At 41.3% G+C, this 27,140-nt stretch overlaps 1 long non-coding RNA gene across 1 annotated transcript; it reads right to left on the bottom strand.

The window, feature by feature from the left end:
- Positions 1-1,453: 1,453 nt before the first annotated feature.
- LOC117505665 lies at positions 1,454-25,156 on the bottom strand. The gene is made up of 2 exons (XR_004559203.1): positions 25,079-25,156; positions 1,454-1,649 (listed from the first exon to the last, which is right to left on the bottom strand). It is a non-coding gene; the product is annotated as an uncharacterized LOC117505665 (long non-coding RNA).
- Between the last annotated feature and the right edge of the window lie 1,984 nt (positions 25,157-27,140).

Genomic DNA, 27,140 nt, shown 5'->3' on the forward strand with positions numbered 1-27,140 from the left:
CACTTTGCACTGACTGAAGCGCTCACACCCCGCTCCCTGCTCGCAGCCAGCCGACTCACACACAGACAGACAGACAGACGGACAGACGGCTGCAGCGATCAGACCCAGTCCTAATTTTAGACGGCGCAAAACTGCGGCTATTTTTTTCGGCGTCTTTCTTGAAAATTGACCGCCCAAATAATGGCTGCCTAAAACCTTGGTTCCCGCTCCCGTCGCTCCTGTGAACTTTAATCCCGTACCTTCCCAATCATGTGATAATAGCAACGTTGACTCGCATCCCATGGGAATATGTGACCCATGGGATTCCCGAAAAAAAGTCAGCCTCTACCTCCCACCCAGCTGTTTATCTTCAACATTGTATTTTCTTTTTAATGCAATTTACTTTTTAAAGAGGTTCTTTTTATGGTTTTGGCCTCCCCAAAAATGTTGCCATTTGGGAGACTCTGCTCTTAGACAGCTGATTTTTTTTGTTGTTGTTGTAATAATGTCTTTCTCCATCCTGGCACGGTATTCTTTTTCTTAATTGTGGTTCCTTTTCTCTCCAAATCATGTGGGGCATAATTTACTTTGTATGTACCACGCCGCTCCATAATTTACACAGTTTAAATCTATCAATGTGGTTCCTTCTGGGACCAGTTTAGCCAATCCCAGGTTAACTTTCTGTAGTATACTTTTGACATTGTTATTCTCAATTAATTTAGTCAGTTTTGGATGGTATTTCATGACCATTCTCCTTGTTTCCTCAATCTTATTTACCAATTTCTCTTAATTCCCACTGCTCTGGTTCGGGTGCACCTGTCTATTGTTTTGTGGATGAGCTGGTGAATGACTCCTTTTTTTGTGGGGGGGGGGCTGACTTCCTTTTTTGTTGGTGTGGTGGTTGACAACCTATTGTGTTGGGTTGTGTTTGACTCCTACTTCTTCTTTGGTGCGAGAGGCTGGTTTGGTCTGGTATTTTTGTTGGATGCATGTTTTCTGAGGACAGTCAATCTAGGTGGTACAATGGGTTGTGTCAGAGGGCAGATGCCATCCCTGACCATTTGCTCAATCTCGTGTTGCATTACTTGTATTCCCACTTCAGAGAAGTGTTTTTGTGTGACAAAGTTGTGACTTTGGGTGGCGAGTTGCCCTCTTGGTATGTCTTTTTTGCCTTTTATGATCATCATGTGTTTGTTTAGAATGCTTTTTCGTCCAAATCTTTGACCCACCTCAAAACAGACAAATGACTTTTTGCCCTGTATGAATATCATGTTGTGTTCATGTTGCTCTTTTGGCCAAATCTTTGACCACACTCAGAACAGACACATGCCTTTTGCCCTGTATGAATTATCATGGGTGTATTCAGGTTGCTCTTTGTCCAAATCTTTTACCACACTCAGAACAGACAAATGCTTTTTGACCTGTATGAATTAGCATGTGTGTGTTCAGAGTGCTCTTTTGTCCAATCTTTGAACCACACTCAGAACAGACAAAGCTTTATGCCCTGTATGATTATCATGTGTGTGTTCAGGGTGCCCTTTAGTCTAAATCTTTTACCACACTCAGAACAGACAAATGCCTTTTTGCCCGTATGAATTATCAGTGTGTGTTCAGGGTGCTCTTTTGTCCAATTGTTTTACCACACTCAGAACAGACAAATGTTTTTTGCCCTGTCTGAATTCTAATGGTTTGTTCAGAGTGTCCCTCTGTTTTCTGTCTTTTACTCCGTTCAGAACAGCTAAATGGTTTTCTGCGTGCTTGCCTCCCTTTCTGTGCTCTGAGTTGTTTATGTGACCAGATGCTTTTTCCATATTTAAAGCAATTAGATCTGTTCTGATCCTGTGTTGCCCTGAATTTTTTCGACAGTTAAAACGCTGACTGAAGTCCATGATCTGATCCCAGTCAAAACTGTCATCAGTCTCACTTCCAGAATCGGTTGTAAATAACTGTTTGGACCTGAGTTGCTGGCTGGTTGTGGTCCTCCATCGTCCTCTCCACGGCTCTGCTGTCAGTGTTCTGTGTCACAGATGAGCTGCTGGCTACAGGTTCAGCCTCTGTGCTCTCATCACTTTGTTTTTGATGAAGCTGTAATGACTCTGGATTTTCATCATAGTCACTCTTCACAGGGACGGCAGTAGTGAAAGCAAACTTGGTGAGATCTGCCTCTCAGCTGCTGAAGCTGCTCTCCACTCCTGACTTATCCACAGCTTCTCTTCTCTTTAATGTCCTCCTGTTCAACACTCAGATTCCATTCCTGGTTTTCAGGGAGAATTTCTTCTTCTTTAATCACCAACAACGTCTGCATGTCTGTAAAGAAAAATTAACAATAAATGTTAAAACAGCACTGCTGAAATAAAGTAGTAGTGTGGTGAGTTTGACCTGATGCCAGTAAGTTATTGCACTGATGGAAATGTACTTCAGGAGGATTTGTTTAACATTTTCCACATTTTAATTCAGCCTTTGCCTTCCAGAATTGACTATTGTAATGTATTTTCTGGATTGCCACATAAAAGTATGACATGCCTACAGATGGTACAGAATACTGCTGCTTGAGTTTTGATGAAAACCAGGAGGTTTTATCATAGCCATTCTACCCCTTTCACTGGCTCCATGTGACTCAAAGACAAGATTTGACAGGGAAACATCAGTCACCATATCGAACCAACCAAATCTGTCAGTTGGAAATCTCCAGTGATCCGAGTCCCAAAGATGCCTAACCTGAAGCAACTTAAATCAAATCAAATCAGTTTTATTTATATTGCGCCAAATCACAACAACAGTTGCCCCAAGGCGCTTTATATTGCAAGGCAAAAGCCATACAATAATTACAGAAAAACCCCAACGGTCAAAACGACCCCCTATGAACAAGCACTTGGCGACAGTGGGAAGGAAAAACTCCCTTTTAACAGGAAGAAACCTCCAGCAGAACCAGGCTCAGGGAGGGGCAGTCTTCTGCTGGGACTGGTTGGGGCTGAGGGGAGAGTATCAGGAAAAAGACATGCTGTGGAAGACAGCAGAGATCAATCACTAATGATTAAATGCAGAGTGGTGCATACAAAGCAAAAAGAGAAGAAACACTCATGCATCATGGGAAACCCCCCAGCAGTCCTAAGGTCTATAGCAGCATAGCTAAGGATGGTTCAGGGTCACCTGATCCAGCCCTAACTATAAGCTTTAGCAAAAGGAAGTTTTAAGCCTAATCTTAAAGTAGAGAGGGTGGTCTGTCTCCCTGATCCGTAATTGGAAGCTGGTTCCACAGGAGAGGAGCCTGAAAAGCTGAAGGCTCGCCTCCCATTCTACTCTAAAAACCCCTAGCAACTACAAGTAAGCCTGCAGTCTGAGAGCGAAGCGCTCTATTGGGGTGATATGGTACTAAGAGGTCCCTAAGATAAGATGGGACCTGATTATTCAAAACCTTATAAGTAATAAGAAGAATTTTTAAATTCTATTCTAGAATTAACAGGAAGCCAATGAAGAGAGGCCAATATGGTGAAATATGCTCTCTCCTAGTCCCCATCAGTACTCTAGCTGCAGCATTTTGGAATTAACTGAAGGCTTTTCAGGAACTTTAGGCCAAACCTGATAATAACGAATTACAATAGTCCAGCCTAGAGGAAATAAATGCATGAATTTAGTTTTTCAAGCATCACTCTGAGACAAGACCTTTCTAATTTTAGAGAATTTCGCAAATGTAAAAAAGCAGTCCTACATATTTGCTTAATATGCGCATTGAAGGACATATCCTGATCAAAAATGACTCCAAGATGTCTCACGTATTACTAGAGGTCAGGGTAATGTCCATCCAGAGTAAGGATCTGGTTAGACACCATGTTTCTAAGATTTGTGGGGCCAAGTACAATAACTTCAGTTTTATCTGAATTTAAAAGCAGGAAATTAGAGGTCATCCATGTCTTTATGTCTGTAAGACATTCCCGCAGTTTAACTAACTGGTGTGTGTCCTCTGGCTTCATGGATAGATAAAGCTGGGTATCATCTGCGTAACAATGAAAATTTAAGCAATGCTTTCTAATAATACTGCCTAAGGGAAGCATGTACAAAGTGAATAAAATTGGTCCTAGCACAGAACCTTGTGGAACTCCATAATTAACCTTAGTCTCTGAAGAAGCCTCCCCATTTACATGAACAAATTGTAATCTATTAGATAAATATGATTCAAACCACCGCAGCGCAGTGCCTTTAATACCTATGGCATGCTCTAATCTCTGTAATAAAATTTTATGGTCAACAGTATCAAAAGCAGCACTGAGGTCTAACAGGACAAGCACAGAGAGTCCACTGTCTGAGGCCATAAGATCATTTGTAACCTTCACTAATGCTGTTTCTGTACTATGATGAATTCTAAAACCTGACTGAAACTCTTCAAATAGACCATTCCTCTGCAGATGATCAGTTAGCTGCTTTACAACTACCCTTTCAAGAATTTATGAGAGAAAAGGAAGGTTGGAGATTGGCCTATAATTAGCTAAGATAGCTGGGTCAAGTGATGGCTTTTTAAGTAATGGTTTAATTACTGCCACCTTAAAAGCCTGTGGTACATAGCCAACTAATAAAAATAGATTGATCATATTTAAGATCGAAGCATTAATGGTAGGGCTTCCTTGAGCAGCTTGGTAGGAATGGGGTCTAATAGACATGTTGATTGTTTGGAGGAAGTGACTAATGAAAATAACTCAGACAGAACAATCGGAGAAAAGGAGTCTAACCAAATACCAGCATTACTGAAAGCAGCCAAAGATAACGATATGTCATGAGTAATTTTTTCTCTAATAGTTAAAATTTTATTAGCAAAGAAAGTCATGAAGTCATTACTAGTTAAAGTTAAAGGAATACTCGGCTCAATAGAGCTCTGACTCTGTCAGCCTGGCTACAGTGCTGAAAAGAAACCTGGGGTTGTTCTTATTTTCTTCAATTAGTGATGAGTAGTAAGATGTCCTAGCTTTACGGAGGGCTTTTTTATAGAGCAACAGACTCTTTTTCCAGGCTAAGTGAAGATCTTCTAAATTAGTGTGATGCCATTTCCTCTCCAACTTACGGGTTATCTGCTTTAAGCTGCGAGTTTTGAGTTATACCACGGAGTCAGGCACTTCTGATTTAAGGCTCTCTTTTCAGAGGAGCTACAGCATCCAAAGTTGTGCTCAATGAGGATGTAAAACTATTGACAAGAATCTATCTCACTCACAGAGTTTAGGTAGCTACTCTGCACTGTGTTGGTATATGGCATTGGAGAACATAAAGAAGGAATTATATCCTTAAACCTAGTTACAGCGCTTTCCGAAAGACTTCTACCGTAATGAAACTTATTCCCCACTGCTGGGTAGTCCATTAAAGTAAATGTAAATGTTATTAAGAAATGATCAGACAGAAGGGGTTTTCAGGGAATACTGTTAAGTCTTCAATTTCCATACCATAAGTCAAAACAAGATCTAAAGTATGATTAAAGTGGTGGGTGGACTCATTTACATTTTGAGCGAAGCCAATTGAGTCTAATAATAGATTAAATGCAGTGTTAGCGATTACTATAATGAAAAGCTTTCAGAGAATTGTGAAGAATCTTATTTTGTAAAGGGCAGATGGTAGGGGTGCTGGAAAAAATTGATTCACATCCAAATTGCAATTCTTATTAAGATTCAGAATCGATCCAAAATGTCCAAGAATCGAATTTTAAAAAGCATTTTTTAAACATTTGTCAGGCAACGACCTCCGTACTGCAGCGTCCCCGCTAGGGGCGGGTCCGGCGTGCTTCAAACATTTGTGAGCTGCAACTTAGCATGGCGGACGAAGAGCTAATTCAGCCATCACCCTCTTCACTGAAGGCAAATGTTTGGGCGCATTTCAGATTTTATTATTTGCCGCGTAAGAAGGAGTCTGACATGACTTATGTAGTGTGCAAAAATCGGCAAAATGAAAGTCAAGTACTTCGGGAACACTTCAAATCCTCGAGCCCACATGCTACGCCATCACCCGGAGCTAAAAAACGCGGCACAGCAGTCTCTGCCAGCTACTGACCAGCGCACACTCCATCACTTCATTAAACTGCCAGCCAACTCTGAACGAGCAAAGTGGATAAGTAAATCCATCGCATGTTCATTTTGAAAGACCTTTGCCCCTACAGTGCTGTGGAGAACGAAGGCTTTAGATTGATGCTGCATATGATTGAGCCTAAATACGTCATACCGTCACGTCAGTTTTTTCAGTTTTTTCACAGAAACTTTACAAAAGTTAAAGTTGAGGAAACCTTGGCCAAAGCCCACAGAGTAGCGCTTACCTGTGATGCATGGACTTCCAGTGCAACGCACTCCTTCGTCACTTCCACGGCTCATTTTATCACCGGCACCTGGCAGATTGAGTCGCGTGTGTTACAAACACGAGTGATGCACGAAAGCCACACAGCCACCAATGTGAATTTGATGTTCCACAGTGTGGCAGATGAATGGAAACTAACAATCACAGATGTCGTTATAGTTACAGATAACACTGCAAATATGCTGGCTGCTGTGCAGCTTGATAATTTAACACATATCACGTGTTTTACACACGTTAAACCTGGCTGCTCAGCGAGCACTGAAGCTTAACTGTGTCACGACTTCTTGGGAAGATAAGATGAATCACTGGCTTTTTCCAGAAACAGAAACTTCTGTAATTACTAGCACACAGGATGAAAACTGACATAGCAACAAGATGGAACAGTGCTTACGAGATGGTCGAAAGATTTTTAGAGCAGCAGCCTGCAATCTGTGCTGCTCTCCTCAGGTGAGAAAAGGTGTAACTTCAGGTAACATCTGCACACTCAGTGAAACTGACATCTCCATGCTGAGGAAATGGCCAAAGCACTGAAACCATTAAAGGATGCAACGAACATCATGTCAGAGGACTCCACGCCCACTCTGTCAGTGATCGCTCCATTAAACCACCCAAAAAATGTATTGGAAGTTGCAGATAACCGATAACTAGGGTTGCCAACCGTCCCTTGAAAAACGGAATCGTCCCTTATTTGGAAATAAAAGTGTGCGTTCCGTATTGACCTGAAACGGGACACACTTTGTCCCGTATTTCTGTGAGAATCAAAAAGTCTGTAAAATGTCAATGGAATTGACTGGCGCTTTATATGGAAACTTACGGTAAATTTGATCCCAGCCTTTCTCCTGCTCTTCACCAATGAGCTGACAGACACAAGTTGACGATACAGAATCACTCTTATCTCATTGGTCGAGGGACATCTGCTCGCAAGAAGATCCCGGACGAGAATCATGAGCCGACGACGGTCGTCGGACGACCATAGCAGCATGGCTGATACCGACACAGACACCGACACTGGCATTGCAGACATGCCTACGAACAGCAAAGTCTGTAACGTCGTTACTCCTCCTCGAAAAAACAAAACAAAAAAGAAGCAAAAATACATGGGCAAATGGGAAAAGGAAAATGGCTGGGTGGAAAAGGTGCGCGACAACAGCTATAAGTATTGTAAGTATTGTTTACTTTTTCAGATTTTCACTGTTACATTGTTTTGGATTATATATATATATTTTGTTAATTTATACACTTTTATAACAATAACACGATAGAGAAAGATTTATTTTTAAGGACATATTTTTTTTTATACTTTGAAGCAGGCCAGGATGCTCATATTGAAATTGTAAGTGAAAATTTATTTTGCACTAAAATAAATTGCTAAATAATAATTTGTTTTCCGCATGTTCATATCATAACAAATGCATGTGTGCATCTACTTAAATTCAGGGTCAAGTCAATAGTCAAATGGTTAAAATCGTTTCACACACACGCTGGGAAGGGTGAAGGCAAAGGTCAGTTGGCCGGTCCATGGAAATAGAGACTGGAATGGACGTCACGTGACTAGCGGCGTGGAGAGAGACCATGATCCTGTTAAACAGAAGCGATATGAGGAGAAAAAAAGGCAGCCAGTGCTTCATCATCAACTGCACGAACCACAAAAACAAATTCTCCAATACTAAAATTAACTGTACAAGAGCCTTAATGTAATTATGTAAAACAAATGTCTATTTTAAAGTCGTTATGCCGCAATTTAATGTCAATATACTGAGACTATAACCAACGCCATAAGTTCTTTTCATTAAGCTGCGTTCACATGCGGTAAACAAAAATGTTTGAAATATATTTATGTCTATATTATACTTGCAGCTGTTGTTTAATATGATATGTACATGTGGTCACAGGAGGCATTTAAATTTGAACAGTGTGGTTGGAGGGGATGGAGGAGGTACTATTTACCCTGACTGAGGGTCAAAAGTCATAAATTCTGAATGGCTTTATATCTACTTGTAATAAAATGTAGTAAAAATCATATATATGTTGTCATTAAAAGTCTAGCAGTAATATTACAGTGGAAAAGCAGCAAGATAAATGAGCACAATGTCAAGGCATACTTCAGATTAATATTTAATACATAAGGATTTTTTTTATCCAGACATGTATGGGTTCGTTAGACCTTTAATTAGCATGAATACAACTTACAAGGCTTCATTTATAAAAAGCCATCGAGAATATGATGACAGGAAAAAAATCACAGTAAATGAACGAATGGAATATTTCCACAATTTTCCACACTTTACATAAAACATTTTTTTCTACCTAGACACTGTATGGGTTTCATTAGAAAGAGCAATGAAAGGCTTTAAAACAAGCCGACTTTATTAAAACCTGTTAACAAATAGCGACAATAGAGCGAGAAAAGCAGCACAGTTGTCCTAATTTCCCCAAATTTCTGCATTTACATAAAAGGTTTTTTTTTTTTTAACCCACACATGCATAGGTGCCTTTGGGCTTTGAAAACAAGCCTACATTTATTAAAATCCATTAAGAAATAGTGGACGCTAGTGCAAAAAAAAAGCGGTCAGTTTATATTGATGAGCTGCACATTTCCACCCTTAGTAATGGCGCCTTCCTGTCCTGAGGACGCTAATAGATAGAGGCGCAATGTCCATTCTAGTCTATATTTCTATGGGCCGGTCGCCCTGCCATGAGGTGTCCCTTATTTATTGTTTCAGAGAGTTGGCAACCCTACCGACAACAATAAATTCCAGTATTGTCCCGGGTACATTTGCAACTACTAATAATTGAATTTGAGTATTAACACCACAATCAAATCAAATCAATTTGTATTTATAGAGCACCAAATCACACAAACAGTAGCCCCAAGGCGCTTTATATTGTAAGGCAGTCATACAATAATTACGGAAAAACCCCAACGGTCAAAACGACCCCCTGTGAGCAAGCACTTGGCGACAATGGGAAGGAAAAACTCCCTTTTAACAGGAAGGGAGGAACAATCGCTTCTGGTAGCATCAAAAGCTATAACAGACCTAAACAATGAGCCCACACTTCTGTCTTTGAACATTTGCCCACTACTGGAAACTGTTGTTTACTACATGGCTTCCATCATAGACACACGCTGAGAGCAGCCACAAAACGCAGCTCTCTACCAATCATAATGCTCCGGTCAGACAGCGGTCTTGGAAAATAAAGCCATAGAATAGAATAACCATTAATGTCAATTCTGTTATTTGTACAAAGTTAAAATATAACATATCTTTTAATGTTGAATAATGCACTAATTCTGAGGTTTTGTAACAAACAGACAGATTGCAAAGGATTCTGGGTAAAATGTGCCTCTGCTAAACACTGATTGGTTCAGTCATTCATTATGTAAACCAACACGTTAATGTGACGTGTGTTGGTGTTTACAGATACATGTGCTTTTTGTAAAATATCCATTTTTTTATTTGTAAAAACAGGCATTTTACGGAGCCCGGGAATGTCATCGCAAAATGCTTTGCATGTGGAAAGAATTTTATGACGTTTTTTCTTATCATCTTTATGAACCCATTTCTCACACAATATTGTAGAGAAATGGAGACTTGGTTTTGATGGAGAAAGAATTCTGATTGGAGCACAAGATCAGGGACTTCTAACAAATGGCTTCAAAAAAATTGGCAGAGATCTCACAAAATGACAAATGCCGATTCTGTCATACAGCTGTTGAAAGTGTGAACCATCTAACATCAGCATGCCAGATCCTTATAGCAGACGGACATTATACATCCCGAAACAACAAGATCTGTTTACACTTAATTCATTTATTAGGAAACGGGAGCATGCCGCGGCCTCAACTTTACCTAAATTCTGGATCTTCTAGTGAGCTTAGGGCTAGTGGCCGGGATCACCTTAGTAATTTCCTGTTTTTTCTTTTTGTTTAATGCTGGCAAATTATACTGTATTCTTGTCTTTCTGGATGCCTGATTGTGTTTTTATCCCTGTTTAAGCTGCAGCTTTTTTTTTTCTGTGCACCAACAGCATTTCCTGTATATTCGTTTTGTGAATTGTTCTTTATGTCTGTAGCATGGCCCGAAGGCAGAGGGTCCCCCTTTGAGTCTGGTCTGCTTGAGGGTTTCTTCCTCATGGGAGCTTTTCCTTACCCTGCTGCTCGGGGGGTTAGTAAGGTTAGACTTTACTTGTGTGAAGCGCCTTTGAGGCAACTCTCTCTCTCTCTCTCAGGTTTGATTGCACCTCCTTCGATATGTCTTCCTGCTGGGATCTTTTTGTTGTAGAAGACAGTTACTTTTCCATTGGACGAGACTGGTGTTGGCTCATACTCCCAGACGTTTTCCTTTAGACTTTGTTTTTCATTTATCTTTGATTTCTTTTTAATATAATGCAGTGGGCCCCAGACCCGGGGTCTAAAGTTACATCCTTGGCTCTATAGTTATCCTAACATAGCTGGCATCCTATCTGAGGGCTCTCTTCAAGATGGTGATTGTTCCCTTAATTGCAGACAACTGCACTTTGTGTGCGCTTGGGTGACCGGGGAATGGCTCAAGGTATTTCTTCAGGTTCTTCTTCATAAGGCCTTGTTGCCCCCACCACACTGGGATGATAATGATGTCTTTCAATGACCATGTTGTTTGTAGGTCTTTTTTCAGGTCTTGATATTTCGTGATCTTTCCCCTTTCAGCTCGATTCAGGCCATAGTCATTGATGACTGTCACGTCGATGATTTTGGCTGTTTTCTTGCTTGTTCCAGATGGCAATATCAGGTTTTATTGCACCTGATACCAATATGTCTTCCTGCTGGACTCTCTTTGTCGTAAAAGACAGTTACTTTTCCGTTGGATGAGACTGGTGCTGGCTCATGCTCCCAGACGCTTTCCTTTACTTCCATCTCCAGTTCCTTCAGGGCTTGACATAAACCAATTTGCCCCACAGGGCCAGTAGAAGTTTTAGCTAGTGGCCCACAGTATAGGAGCACTGGCCCATGGTTTTGCACGTGAGAGTTCATGATATTCCACCTTGAAATCCTGCAAATAAAACTGCCTATATAATATAAACCAATCCAGAAAAAACATAAAATAGTCTATGAACCATGAAATCAAAAAATCGTATCAGAGGGCATTCTCAAGTATAAAAAAACAAAGTGACTCCCATGAAATTTAGAGGGCATTTTTAAGCAAACCCTCAGAGTTGGCTAACTCACAGTCAGAAATGTAAAATACAGATGTAGGTCCATATAAAAATTTAAAAGTATGCCTTGTCTGGATTGGAGTTATAGATGTAAAAAAAAAAAAAAATTATGCTTGGCTCCTTTGCTCATGTTGTCACTGTGAGGTTTCCACAAAGGCAAGCTGGTTAGACTTTAAACTAGCTTTAAAACAGCCAGGGTCTACCAGGACCAGCATATACTTTACTTACTTGTCAGCATACAACAGATAGGCCCTGCAGATTTGGCAGAAAACTTCATTCTTCTCTTGGTCATGACCAAGCCACGGCCATTTCTATGGCCAGGTCGGACAAAACCTCTCTTCCTCTGTTTCTTTCATATAACCTCTCTCTCCCTTAACTCATCCTCACTAAGCTTCCTCTTCTGGCCAATCCTTTAACAAAACTCTTTCCTGGTTGTTGTCCGGGTTTGGGTGAATGTAGCATTCTGTTAGATTTGTGTCTTGTTCGCCTTCGTTTCCTGCAGCTTCCCGCGCATATAAGGAGTGCTAACAAACATTGCTGAAGATCTGTGACGGAACGGCCAACGCACACTCCACACTTCGACAACATACATTTCAATATGCGTGAGATTCTGCGGGAGCATGGAGTGTGGTAAGGGATGGATATTGATACAAGGGATACAAGGATACAAGGGATGGATATTTTATCAATATCGATACAATTATCAATTCTGCTTATCAATTCCCTATCGATACCGCTTGTGAATTTTCTATGTACTAAAGTAGGCTTTAAAGGTTTTGTATGTCAACAACATTTTATTTAGTCTTAAAGTAATAAATATGAAACTGGTCACTGGATCCTTAAACTCTGGAATAAATAAACTCTACATGGTAGATCCTTGATCTCTGAACATAAATAGAATTAAACAAAATCTGTAGTTTTTGTCAAAAGCATTTCCTTTCAGACATTATTGGCATGAATGTCTTTCCAATCTGAGCTGAGCTCTTGCTTCAAGTCAGCATCAGTTTAATTCATAAAGAATGCAGGACGTCTCATTTGGGGGAAAAAAAAAAAAAACGTTTTAGTCGATTGTAGTTTATTTTCTGTATTACAGTGTTTGGAAAGAGGTGTCATTGTTATGTGTCGGACGCAGCCCGGAGAACCGACCAGCGTTTGAAGGACCCAGTATAAAATAAGCAGAGCACGGTACAAAGGATAACAAAGTTTAATAAACATAACAGTGACGTGCTAATACAACAAATGAGTGCGCGGTCTGCGAGGTGGATATATGGTGCGCTCCCAGCTGCACAAACGGTCCAGAGCCAGAAACAGTTCGGACCCAAGGACCCCGCCGACACCCCCCAGGTGGCCGCGACAAACCGAGTCTGTGAAAGAAGAAATCATCATGTGAGTCCACACTCAACACACAGAGAGACCGCTCAAAGGTGTACAAACAGCAAACACTTCCTGGCTTAATTACTAATCAGCTTCCCTCCCTGCAGGCATGGAACAGCCAGTTCACATAACTCAACTGCAGTGGAAGCTGATTAAAACGACTAACATAACAGCTCAATACAATAAGGTGTGAGGGACACCACATTTACTGACTGTACAAATGTTAGTCACAAAACCTAACGTACCTCAGGAAGTGTGCTGACGAGCGTGAGACCTCACCCCCTCCTCTTTCACAGACCATGCATCAAACCTGGACGTTCTCTGCATCCACTGATGATGAGATGGTGAGATACACACTGTGTACTCCAGACTTAAATGCCACCATGTTCCAATCCGTGTAGATGCACCACAGCTGTGAGTCCTGACGAGCCGCACCTGATCAGCCTCAGGTGATTAGGGTGAGGTCCTGAAAACTCAGCCACACAGCCACTCAGTCCTAAACGCGCACCACCTGGAAGGAAAACCAAAAGACAGAAACAGAAGACCAACAAAAGCCAGCCAGGCACGCCAGCCACAACAGTCATTTTATTTAAAGCGGCAATTCATTTGGAAGTTATTAATTCCGACTGTACTCTGTCTCAGCAGAGATCCGCGCAGCGTTTGGAACTGTGCCAATGGAACGGAGGACAATTCTCATTTCTTGACTGCCACAAGACAAGACCCCACTTAGCGACTTTAATCTGCACAAAAGTGACTCTGTCACAATTGACATATTTTAATGGCTTTGAGAGGAGTTAAGAAGCGGACTTGCCGCTTCTGAAGAGTATTATTGCTATTATTGCTGTTGTTACTATTATTATTATTAATATATAAATAAAAATCAATTAAATATTACAATTTTTAATACATTTGTCTCTTTTACGACAACAAGCACTGAGCCATTTATTATTATACAGAAAACAAATGCACACAAACGTGCTGAAATGCCAACAGCTAATGCTAACTTTAACATTGAAAATGTCATAGACATACAAACGCGTTAGCATCTGTCCCGTTTTTAAGTTATAAAATACAATTATCAACTGTTTCAGAAGACATAACAGGTCGGTTAACATAAAAGGGTATATATTACAGGCATATGCTCTTTAGGGTTTTAGCGGGGAAAGTTAAGATAAAGTCCAACGACCCAGCGGATCGAACCATTACTTCATTGGTTTACGCTTCAAAGTGCAGTCGCTCTGCAGAAGCGGGTGATTACAGACCCACTGCAGGGTCTGCAGTCAATGTAGAGAAATGACAAAGACCCTCAAAAACAATGGCCACTCTGTAGGACCACTAAAGGAATCATTAAGCAAAAAGACTATTAATATCGGTGGATTGTATCATTTCTTAATGATACCCGATGCAAGATGTGGTCCGTACCACCAGACCAAAACAAATAAAGAAGAAGAACAAAACAAACATGGAGGACTCGGTGAAGTTCAATGACACGGAAATGTGAAGAAATTCGACTTTGCCACAGCAAAATATGGTAAAATAAATAGAATTTTGTGTATTTTTGTAGTTGCCCGAGCGGGCCATCATTTAATAGATTGTACTGGCCCAAAAGTGGGCCAAATTGGCGCTGGGCCAGCGGGCAAATGGCTATGTCGAGCCCAGTTCCTTGCATACTTTCCAGTGGATATATTGACAGATCTTGTTGTGTCAGGATGTATAATGAACGTCTGCCATGGGGATCTCGCATGCTGGCGTTTGATGTTTTACACTCAACAGCTGTATGACAGAATTGGCATTTGTCATTTATGAGATCCCTACCATTTTTTAAGCCATTTGTTAGAAGTCCCTGATCTTGTGCTCCAATCAGGACTCTTCATCAAACCAAGTTCTCCATTTTTCAGCCACTGCATTGATCCAGCTTTGTTCAAGTTCTTCTTGGAATCGTCCAGCCGTTTTGTGCTGTTTCCATTGTCCACTTGATGTTTTCTTCTCTTTTGCTGTATTGTTCTCTGGTTTGTCTTGCGAGTTTTGTTGCAGGTGTCAGATTGTTGCTTTCTCTCTCTTTTAAGAGTTCTCTGCCAACGTTTTTTGCCTATTTGATGACTGAGGTCTGTTCGGATAAGGTCTTGTCATGGTGTTGTGCGACCTTTTCATGATTTCTTTATCAGAGCTCGTTAAGTACTGTCCAATACTTATCGATGCTCTGTAGGCCTGGTTGATTTCAGTAAGACCCAGACCGCCTTCTCTGTGAGGGAGATACATTCTGTCCATGCACTGATTTCTGTACGTGACTTTGTGGAGGGTGAGCATCTTCCTGGTTTTTGTGTCCAATTTATTAAGCTCACGCTGCAGTCTACTATGCCAAACCCATAGGTCACCACTGGTATTGCAAACTGGTTTATGGCTGTGATCTTGTTCTTTGGTGTCAACTCTGTTTTGCAGATCTTTTTTAAGCGGTATGGGTATTCTTATGTTGTTTTCTTTCTCATTTTCTTGTGCTCGATTGTAACATTTTGCTTAATTCCCAAATATTTGTATGTGTAGTCTATGTCAAGGTTTCTTTTTTTATTCTTTTGATTATTTAATCTTACTTCAATGTTTTGTCATTTTAACTAGTGTTTTTCTAGCTGACTGATTTGAGCATGGACTTTTAATTAGGGATTGTAACTGACTCAGCTGGGACTGCTTAGGCTGCACGAGGACACCGTTTATCGGGGAGACGCACAGGTGTGCAAGATAAGAGAAGACGCAGTAGAAGGTGCGGAAAAAGACAGAGGGGCAGTGAGCTTACGGCAGCAGAAGCAACAATGGCAGGAGCACTGGAGAGTAGATGGAGCAGGCCTAATTGTTGGAGGAAACAGGAGCTTGGTGTGGGCGTGTGGCCAGAGCAGAAAGATGGTGACAGCTCACTACCTGGGCTGATGAACGGCACGTGGTGAGGACAGGCGGTGCATCGGAGCCGGGCCACCACAGCGCTGAGGACTGTGGGAGTGCTGAGATACAGTGAGTGCTGGATACAATGCCTACTTACAGCTTAGTGAAGGAAAGAAATTTGGCCACTTCCTCTTTCTGTGTGTTGGTTTTTTCATGCTTTGTGTGGTGCTGAGACGATCTCCCTCCTTTATAGTGTAGCTGGGCACCGGAGGAACGGCAGAGAGATAGCTGACTTTTGTTTCTGTCTCTGTGAATTTCAGGTTTTTATGTTGGATTGTGCTTTTAGTGTGGTAGAGTTTTATTTTTTATAAACCTTTCCAAATAAATTTCTTATTATTTATATGACTTAAGTTTCTAACAGTGGAATGATTTCTAAGCTGGTTGAACCTTTTATTTGCATCAGCCAAATATTCAATGTAGCTCCCTTCATCCAACTACAGTGAGGAAAATAAGTATTTGAACACCCTGCGATTTTGCAGGTTCTCCCACTTAGAAATCATGGAGGGGTCTGAAATTTTCTTCTTAGGTGCATGTCCACTGTGAGAGACATAATCTAAAAAAAAAAAAAATCCAGAAATCACAATGTATGATTTAATAATTTATTTGCATGTTACTGCTGCAAATAAGTATTTCAACACCTGCCAATCAGCAGAAATTCTGGCCCTCAAAGACCTGTTAGTCCGCCTCTAAAAAGTCCACCTCCACTCCACTTATTCCAAATTATAAGCACCTATCTGAGGTCGTTAGTTGCATAAAGACATCTGTCCACCCCACACAATCAGTAAGACACCACTTCTAACATGGCTAAGACCAAAGAGCTGTCCAAAGACACCAGAGACAAAATTGTAGACCTCCACAAGGCTGGAAAGGGCTACGGGGCAATTGCCAAGCAGCTTGGTGAAAAAACATCAACTGTTGGAGCAATTATTAGAAAATGGAAGAAGCTAAACACGACTGTCAATCTCCCTCTGACTGGGGCTCCATGCAAGATCCCACCTCGTGGCGTATCAATGATCCTAAGAAAGGTGAGGAATCAGCCCAGAACTGCACGGGAGGAGCTGGTCAATGACCTGAAGAGAGCTGGCACCACTGTTTCCAAGGTTAATGTGGGTAATACACTAAGACGTCATGGGTTAAAATCAGGCATGACACAGAAGGTTCCCCTGCTTAAATCGGCACACGTCCAGGCCCGTCTTAAGTTTGCCCATGACCATTCGGATGATCCAGAGGAGTCATGTGAGTAAGTTATGTGGTCAGATGAGACCAAAATAGAACTTTTTGGTCTTAATTCCACTCGCCGTGTTTGGAGGAAGAAGAATGCTGAGTACCATCCCAAAAACACTGTCCCTACTGTGAAGCATGGGTGTGGTGGAAGCATCATGCTTTGGGGGTGTTTTTCTGCACATGGGACAGGACGACTTTACTGTATTAAGGAGAGGATGACCTGGGCCATGTATTGTGAGATTTTGGGGAACAACCTCCTTCCCTCAGTTACAGCTTTGAAGATGGGTTGTGGATGGGTCTTCCAACATGACAATGACCTGAAGCACACAGCCAGGATAACCCAGGAGTGGCTCCGTAAGAAGCATATCAAGGTTCTGGAGTGGCCTAGCCAGTCTCCAGACCTAAACCCAATAGAATATCTTTGGAGGGAGCTCAAACTCTGTTTCTCAGCGACAGCCCAGTAACCTGGCTGATCTAGAGATCTGTTTGGAGGAATGGGCCAAAATCCCTGCTGCAGTGTGTGCAAACCTGGTGAGAAACTACAGGAAACGTTTGACCTCTCTAATTGCAAACAAAGGCTACTGTACCAAATATTAACATTGATTTTCACAGGTGTTCAAATACTTATTTGCAGCAGTAACACAAATAAATTATTTAAAAAAATCATACATTGTGATTTCCAGATTTTTTTTTTTTTTTTTAGATTATGTCTCTCACAGTGGACATGCACTTAAGATGAACATTTCAGACTCCTCCATGATTTCTAAGTGGGAGAACTTGCAAAACCGCAGGGTGTTCAAATACTTATTTTCCTCACTGTATATGTTTTCTGCTGCTTTCTTTTTACCTTTTTTGATTGTGCATTTAGAGCATTTATCCAGTCCAAATTCCATACAAGTGTCTTTGGAGAACTCTCGTATGGACTGTTTCCATGAGTCGGCAAAGACTTTTAAATCATCCATGAACAGCAGATGGTTCACAGGTTTTAGAGTTTTCCTTCCTCTGCCTCTACTTAAGTCATACCCGATGTCATGCTCCTTCAGGATCTTGCTAAGCAGGTCTATGGTTAAGCAGAATAAAAGTTGTGAGAGTCTGTCTCCCTGAAATATCCCTCTCTGAATTCATATACTCAACAAAAATATAAACGCAACACTTTTGGTTTTGCTCCCATTTTGTATGAGATGAACTCAAAGATCTAAAACTTTTTCCACATACACAATATCACCATTTCCCTCAAATATTGTTCACAAACCAGTCGAAATCTGTGATAGTGAGCAGTTCTTTGCTGAGATAATCCATCCCACCTCACAGGTGTGCCATACCAAGATGCTGATTAGACACCATGATTAGTGCACAGGTGTGCCTTAGACTGCCCACAATAAAAAGCCACTCTGAAAGGTGCAGTTTTGTTTTACTGGGGGGGGGGATACCAGTCAGTATCTGGTGTGACCACCATTTGCCTCATGCAGTGCAACACATCTCCTTCGCATCATCCGTGAAGAGAACACCTCTCCAACGTGCCAAATGCCAGCGAATGTGAGCATTTGCCCACTCAAGTCGGTTACGACGACCAACTGGAGTCAGGTCGAGACCCCGATGAGGACGACAGATGAGCTTCCCTGAGACGGTTTCTGACAGTTTGTGCAGAAATTCTTTGGTTATGCAAACCGATTGTTTCAGCAGCTGTCCGAGTGGCTGGTCTCAGACGATCTTGGAGGTGAACATGCTGGATGTGGAGGTCCTGGGCTGGTGTGGTTACACGTGGTCTGCAGTTGTGAGGCTGGTTGGATGTACTGCCAAATCCTCTGAAACGCCTTTGGAGATGGCTTATGGTAGAGAAATGAACATTCAATACACGAGCAACAGCTCTGGTTGACATTCCTACTGTCAGCATGCCAATTGCACGCTCCCTCAAATCTTGCGACATCTGTGGCATTGTGCTGTGTGATAAAACTGCACCTTTCAGAGTGGCCTTTTATTGTGGGCAGTCTAAGGCACACCTGTGCACTAATCATGGTGTCTAATCAGCATCTTGATATGGCACACCTGTGAGGTGGGATGGATTATCTCAGCAAAGGAGAAGTGCTCACTATCACAGATTTAGACTGGTTTGTGAACAATATTTGAGGGAAATGGTGATATTGTGTATGTGGAAAAAGTTTTAGATCTTTGAGTTCATCTCATACAAAATGGGAGCAAAACCAAAAGTGTTGCGTTTATATTTTTGTTGAGTGTATGTCTGGGATTATTATTTGCCCCTCTGTGTGATTGAGGGTGATGGTGGTGTTCCACTTGAAGATCTTATTTCCTCATTGATGTTGTAGAGTTCTAAGCACCTCATGATCCAGGAGTGTGGTACACTGTCAAATGCCTTTTTGTAGTCAATCCAAGCCATGCTGAGGTTTCTCCTCCTTTTTTGCAGTTCTCCAGGATAGCTTTATCTATCAGTAACTGGTCTTTAGCTCGTAATCTTTTTCTGAAACAACCTTTCTGTTCATTTTCCAGGTAGCCACCAGTGTCCAGATGTTCATAAATGGTATCAGCTCTGATTCCTGTCAGTCATTTGTACGTTGTTGTTAGGCAGCAGATGGGTCTGTACTTCTTGGGAAGCTGTGTTTCCTCGGTCTTTGGAAGTAGGCGTGTTTTCCCAGTCGTTAGCCAGTCTGGTGTGTTCTCTTCTCTGTTCAATATTTTTGTGAAAGTTACGGTATAATAGTGGTGCGATGCTGTCAGTCTTTTCAACCAAAAATTTGAAGTTCCTGTATTCACTCATTTTCTTTCTGATTTCCTCTTCAGTGATTACAACTGCTGGCATTTGCTGTTTGTCTTTGTTTTTCTGTTTTATTTTTTCAATCCACTCTGCCTCTTGGTGTTGTTTTGGGTCTTCAAAGAGTGGTCTCCAGAATTTTTCAACTTCTCTCTCGGGTGGCCGTTGTACTTCTATTGTGTTGTTTGCCAACTTCCTGTACACTGGCCTGGGGTTTTTTGCAAATTGTTTATCTGTTTTGCTTGTATTTTCTTGTCTTTGCTCCTCATCTGTACAGCCAAAGCTTTCACTAAGGCTTGATGTTCAGCCAGACTCCCACTCCCATTCAGAATGACCTCGGCTCCTGTACCGCTCCCATTTTTTCCCCTTCTTTTAATTTTAGTGTTCTGCAGTTTTATTTCAGAAGATAGACAGTTCTAGAGTATCCCAGAATCCTTTGCGTGCTGGGGAGGGAGGCTTGATAATGGCTCGGCTTAATGCTAATTTTAACATTGAAAATGCCATAGATATGCTCACGCGTTAGCATCGGCCCCGTTTTTAAGTTACATAATACATCTATGAACTGTTTCAGAAGACCATAACAGGTCGGTTTCACATAAAAAAGGTAAATATTACTCACAGACATATGCTCTTTAGGGTTTTAGCGGGGAAAAATTAAGACAAAGGGAAATAAAACAAATCTTAGATCGAAGCACTTCTTCATTGGGTCAAGGTTCAAAGCAAAGGAGCGCTGCAGAAATGCTTATTTACAGACCAGCTGCAGGGTCTGTAATCAATATGGAGATATGACCATTTTCATGACAAACACCTCAAAAATAACGGCCACTCTGAAGGACAGATAAGGGAATCGATAAGCAAAAAGGCTATTGATGTCGATGGATCGAATCATTTCTTAAGGATACCCAAAAAAGATACCCGACACACAACCCTAACAGCAACACATTGTATTGGTTTTTTTTTTTGTTTTTTTTTTTTTTTAATAAAACTCACATTAAAGACTCACGATTATCTTAAACACCTAAAAACATATTTTGGTTGAACTCACCTCCATAGACGCAATGTTGCAAACAAGTTGCCGCAAACGCTTGTTTACACTGACAACGAAATCTCGGCCTCCCCAGCGAGAACGTAATTAAGCGCAAGATTTGACATCATAAAGGTGTCAATGGCAACAGGGACACTTCATCTGTGGTAATACAGGGAGGCACTTATTGCCTTAATCCAAAAAAAAAAAAAAGTCACTAAAAGACACAAAACATAAATAATGCACAGCCTGTGGTCTTACAGTTTTTCAAAAATGTGGTGGACACGTAATGATCCCAACATTTACTTAAACTTCTATTTCTGTAACTGCAGACTGTACGAAACCAACATATTTCATGTTTTGTGAGGTCAGCTTTATTTTTATTTTTTTTGTTAATATATATATCCATTCCTACATTTAAGGCCTGCACCATTTTCCAATTAAGAAAAGGTTGGGACAGGACAGTTTATTCTAAATATAAGAATTAATTAATAATTTTTACATTCAGTTTTCTTGAGAAATGTCAGAGGATGAATACATGAACATTTCCAAGTCACTGAATATTTCTTAGACTTCATTTATATCAATCATTCAGAAATACAAACAGTGTGGTACTTTATGGTAAATCTGTGTCAGGTAGGCAGTTCTCAAAAACTAAATGTCCATGCTGGAAGAAGACAAGTGAGGGAAGCCACCAAGACAACTCTGGAAGAACTTTTGGCTTCTGTGGGTGTGAGTGGAGAAACTGGGATTAGTGGAAGATTTTTATTTTTATCTTCATTTTACATACAGAACCAACTTTTTCTGATTTGTGGTTGTTTCTGTTGCATTTCTGAAATTCAAGAACTGCTATAAAGAAAAGTGTTAACATTTTATTGTTTTTTCAGACTTTGTAGAACAAATGCAAATGCCAAACTCTTATGAAGGAAAAAAAAAATACACAAACGTGCAGGAAAAACTGAACAATGCAGACTGATTTGACTCATGATTTTTGAAAATACACTCAACAAAAATATAAACGCAACACTTTTGGTTTTGTTCCCATTTTGTATGAGATGAACTCAACGATCTAAAACTTTTTCCACATACACAATATCACCATTTCCCTCAAATATTGTTCACAAACCAGTCTAAATCTGTGATAGTGAGCACTTCTCCTTTGCTGAGATAATCCATCCCACCTCACAGGTGTGCCATATCAAGATGCTGATTAGACACCATGATTAGTGCACAGGTGTGCCTTAGACTGCCAGCATGTTCACCTCCAAGATCGTCTGAGACCAGCCACTCGGACAGCTGCTGAAACAATCGGTTTGCATAACCAAAGAATTTCTGCACAAACTGTCAGAAACCGTCTCAGGGAAGCTCATCTGCATGCTCATCGTCCTCATCGGGGTCTCGACCTGACTCAAGTTTGTCGTCGTAACCGACTTGAGTGGGTAAATGCTCACATTCGCTGGTGTTTGGCACGTTGGAGAGGTGTTCTCTTCAGGGATGAATCCCGGTTCACACTGTCCAGGGCAGATGGCAGACAGCATGTGGCGTCGTGTGGGTGAGCGGTTTTCTGATGTCAATGTTGTGGATCGAGTGGCCCATGGTGGCGGTGGGGTTATGGTATGGGCAGGCGTCTGTTATGGACGAAGAACACAGGTGCATTTTATTGATGGCATTTTGAATGCACAGAGATACTGTGACGAGATCCTGAGGCCCATTGTTGTGCCATACATCCAAGAACATCACCTCATGTTGCAGCAGGATAATGCACGGCCCCATGTTGCAAGGATCTGTACACAATTCTTGGAAGCTGAAAATGTCCCAGTTCTTGCATGGCCGGCATACTCAACGGACATGTCACTCATTCAGCATGTTTGGGATGCTCTGGACCGGCGTATACAACAGCGTGTACCAGTTCCTGCCAATATCCAGCAACTTCGCACAGCCATTGAAGAGGAGTGGACCAACATTCCACAGGCCACAATTGACAACCTGATCAACTCTATGCGAAAGAGATGTGTTGCACTGTATGAGGCAAATGGTGGTCACACTAGATACTGACTGGTATCCCCCCCCCCCAATAAAACAAAACTGCACCTTTCAGAGTGGCCTTTTATTGTGGGCAGTCTAAGGCACACCTGTGCACTAATTATGGTGTCTAATCAGCATCTTGGTATGGCACACCTGTGAGGTGGGATGGATTATCTCAGCAAAGAAGTGCTCACTATCACAGATTTAGACTGGTTTGTGAACAATATTTGAGGGAAATGGTGATATTGTGTATGTGGAAAAAGTTTTAGATCTTTGAGTTCATCTCATACAAAATGGGAGCAAAACCAAAAGTGTTGCGTTTATATTTTTGTTGAGTGTAATAAGTGGTAACTTACTTTGAAATAAATGAAATGCAGAGCTGCAGCCTGATAACTTTGAAAAATAACTCAGCAGCTTGTATTTTAATTCTGACTAGAGTTCATTTCCTCTTTTTTTTCTCCTCCTCAGTCACACTTTGTGCTTGAACATAAAACAACTGCATTAAGCCCTCTAAAATAAATATCTTTGGAAAATATCAACCTGTTAATTAGTTCAGAGTTCTCAGCTGCTTTATGTGATTTCTGCTTCTGAACATCACTGCAGAGTTTCTCCACATCAGGTTTTTTAACACGTGTGTGATTTTTATTCCGTTCATTCCTTTATTCTCATTTTTAAGTAATTTTGACCATTTATTTCATCTCATAAATTCAGTATGTCACCGACATGTGCACATGATGTAAACAGGACGTACTGTCAGAACACTCCAGAGAGAAATAGACAGAGCCACAGTTTAGTTTGTGTTGTTTTCTCTCTGTGCTCAGCGCGCGCTCACTTTGCACTGACTGAAGCCGCTCACACCCCCGCTCCCTGCTCGCAGCCAGCCGACTCACACACAGACAGACAGACAGACGGACAGACGGCTGCAGCGATCAGACCCAGTCCTAATTTTAGACGGCGCAAAACTGCCGGCTATTTTTTCGGCGTCTTTCTTGAAAATTGACCGCCCAAATAATGGCTGCCTAAAACCTTGGTTCCCGCTCCCGTCTGCTCCTGTGAACTTTTAATCCCGTACCTTCCCAATCATGTGATAAATAGCAACGTTGACTCGCATCCCATGGGAATATGTGACCCATGGGATTCCCGAAAAAAAAGTCAGCCTCTACCTCCCACCCAGCTGTTTATCTTCAACATTGTATTTTCTTTTAATGCAATTTACTTTTTAAAAGAGGTTCTTTTTATGGTTTTGGCCTCCCAAAAATGTTGCCATTTGGGAGATCTCTGCTCTTAGACAGCTGATTTTTTTGTTGTTGTTGTAATAATGTCTTTTCCATCCTGGCACGGTATTCTTTTTCTTAATTGTGGTTCCTTTTCTCTCCAAATCATGTGGGGCTAATTTACTTTGTATGTACCACGCCGCTCCATAATTTACACAGTTTAAATCTATCAATGTGGTTCCTTCTGGGACCAGTTTAGCCAATCCCAGGTTAACTTTCTGTAGTATACTTTTGACATTTTTATTCTCAATTAATTTAGTCAGTTTTGGATGGTCTTTCATGACCATTCTCCTTGTTTCCTCAATCTTATTTACCAATTTCTCTTAATTCCCACTGCTCTGGTTCTGGGTGCACCTGTCTATTGTTTTGTGGATGAGCTGGTGAATGACTCCTTTTTTTGTGGGGGGGGGGCTGATTCCTTTTTTGTTGGTGTGGTGGTTGACACCTATTGTGTTGGGGTTGTGTTTGACTCCTACTTCTTCTTTGGTGCGAGAGGCTGGTTTGGTCTGGTATTTTTTGTTGGATGCATGTTTTCTGAGGACAGTCAATTCTAGGTGGTACAATGGGTTGTGTCAGAGGGCAGATGCCATCCCTGACCATTTGCTCAATCTCGTGTTGCATTACTTGTATTCCCACTTCAGAGAAGTGTTTTTGTGTGACAAAGTTGTGACTTTGGGTGGCGAGTTGCCCTCTTGGTATGTCTTTTTTGCCTTTTATGAATCATCATGTGTTTGTTTAGAATGCTTTTTCGTCCAAATCTTTGACCACACTCAAAACAGACAAATGCCTTTTGCCCTGTATGAATTATCATGTGTGTGTTCATGTTGCTCTTTTGGCCAAATCTTTGACCACACTCAGAACAGACAAATGCCTTTTGCCCTGTATGAATTATCATGTGTGTATTCAGGTTGCTCTTTTGTCCAAATCTTTTACCACACTCAGAACAGACAAATGCTTTTTGACCTGTATGAATTATCATGTGTGTGTTCAGAGTGCTCTTTTGTCCAAATCTTTGACCACACTCAGAACAGACAAATGCTTTATGCCCTGTATGAATTATCATGTGTGTGTTCAGGGTGCCCTTTAGTCTAAATCTTTTACCACACTCAGAACAGACAAATGCCTTTTGCCCTGTATGAATTATCATGTGTGTGTTCAGGGTGCTCTTTTGTCCAAATGTTTTACCACACTCAGAACAGACAAATGTTTTTTGCCCTGTCTGAATTCTAATGTGTTTGTTCAGAGTGTCCTTCTGTTTCTGTCTTTTACTCCGTTCAGAACAGCTAAATGGTTTTCTGCGTGCTTGCCTCCCTTTCTGTTGCTCTGAGTTGTTTATGTGACCAGATGCTTTTCCATATTTAAAGCAATTAGATTGTTTCTGATCTGTGTTGCCTGAATTTTTTCGACAGTTAAAACGTGACTGAAGTTCCCTGATCTGATCCCAGTCAAAACTGTCATCAGTCTCACTTCCAGAATCTGGTTGTAAATAACTGTTTGGACCTGAGTTGCTGGCTGGTTGTGGTCCTCCATCGTCCTCTCCATCGGCTTCTGCTGTCAGTGTTCTGTGTACAGATGAGCTGCTGGCTACAGGTTCAGCCTCTGTGCTCTCATCACTTTGTTTTTGATGAAGCTGTAATGACTCTGGATTTTCATCATCGTCACTCTTCACAGGGACGGCAGTGAAAGCAAACTTGGTGAGATCTGCCTCCTTCAGCTGCTGAAGCTGCTCTCCCTCCTGACTTATCCACAGCTTCTCTTCTTCTTTAATGTCCTCCTGTTCAACACTCAGATTCCATTCCTGGTTTTCAGGGAGAATTTCTTCTTCTTTAATCACCAACAACGTCTGCATGTCTGTAAAGAAAAATTAACAATAAATGTTAAAACAGCACTGCTGAAATAAAGTAGTAGTGTGGTGAGTTTGACCTGATGCCAGTAAGTTATTGCACTGATGGAAATGTACTTCAGGAGGATTTGTTTAACATTTTCCACATTTTAATTCAGCCTTTGCCTTCCAGAATTGACTATTGTAATGTATTTTCTGGATTGCCACATAAAAGTATGACATGCCTACAGATGGTACAGAATACTGCTGCTTGAGTTTTGATGAAAACCAGGAGGTTTTATCATAGCCATTCTACCTTCCTTTCACTGGCTCCATGTGACTCAAAGACAAGATTTGACAGGGAAACATCAGTCACCATATCGAACCAACCAAATCTGTCAGTTGGAAATCTCCAGTGATCCGAGTCCCAAAGATGCCTAACCTGAAGCAACTTAAATCAAATCAAATCAGTTTTATTTATATTGCGCCAAATCACAACAACAGTTGCCCCAAGGCGCTTTATATTGCAAGGCAAAAGCCATACAATAATTACAGAAAAACCCCAACGGTCAAAACGACCCCCTATGAACAAGCACTTGGCGACAGTGGGAAGGAAAAACTCCCTTTTAACAGGAAGAAACCTCCAGCAGAACCAGGCTCAGGGAGGGGCAGTCTTCTGCTGGGACTGGTTGGGGCTGAGGGGAGAGTATCAGGAAAAAGACATGCTGTGGAAGACAGCAGAGATCAATCACTAATGATTAAATGCAGAGTGGTGCATACAAAGCAAAAAGAGAAAGAAACACTCAGTGCATCATGGGAACCCCCCAGCAGTCTAAGTCTATAGCAGCATAGCTAAGGGATGGTTCAGGGTCACCTGATCCAGCCCTAACTATAAGCTTTAGCAAAAAGGAAAGTTTTAAGCCTAATCTTAAAAGTAGAGAGGGTGTCTGTCTCCCTGATCCGAATTGGAAGCTGGTTCCACAGGAGAGGAGCCTGAAAGCTGAAGGCTCTGCCTCCCATTCTACTCTTAAAAACCCTAGCAACTACAAGTAAGCCTGCAGTCTGAGAGCGAAGCGCTCTATTGGGGTGATATGGTACTAAGAGGTCCCTAAGATAAGATGGGACCTGATTATTCAAAACCTTATAAGTAAGAAGAAGAATTTTTAAATTCTATTCTAGAATTAACAGGAAGCCAATGAAGAG

This window comes from Thalassophryne amazonica, unplaced genomic scaffold (assembly GCF_902500255.1).
Source record: "Thalassophryne amazonica unplaced genomic scaffold, fThaAma1.1, whole genome shotgun sequence".
Taxonomy (NCBI): domain Eukaryota; kingdom Metazoa; phylum Chordata; class Actinopteri; order Batrachoidiformes; family Batrachoididae; genus Thalassophryne; species Thalassophryne amazonica.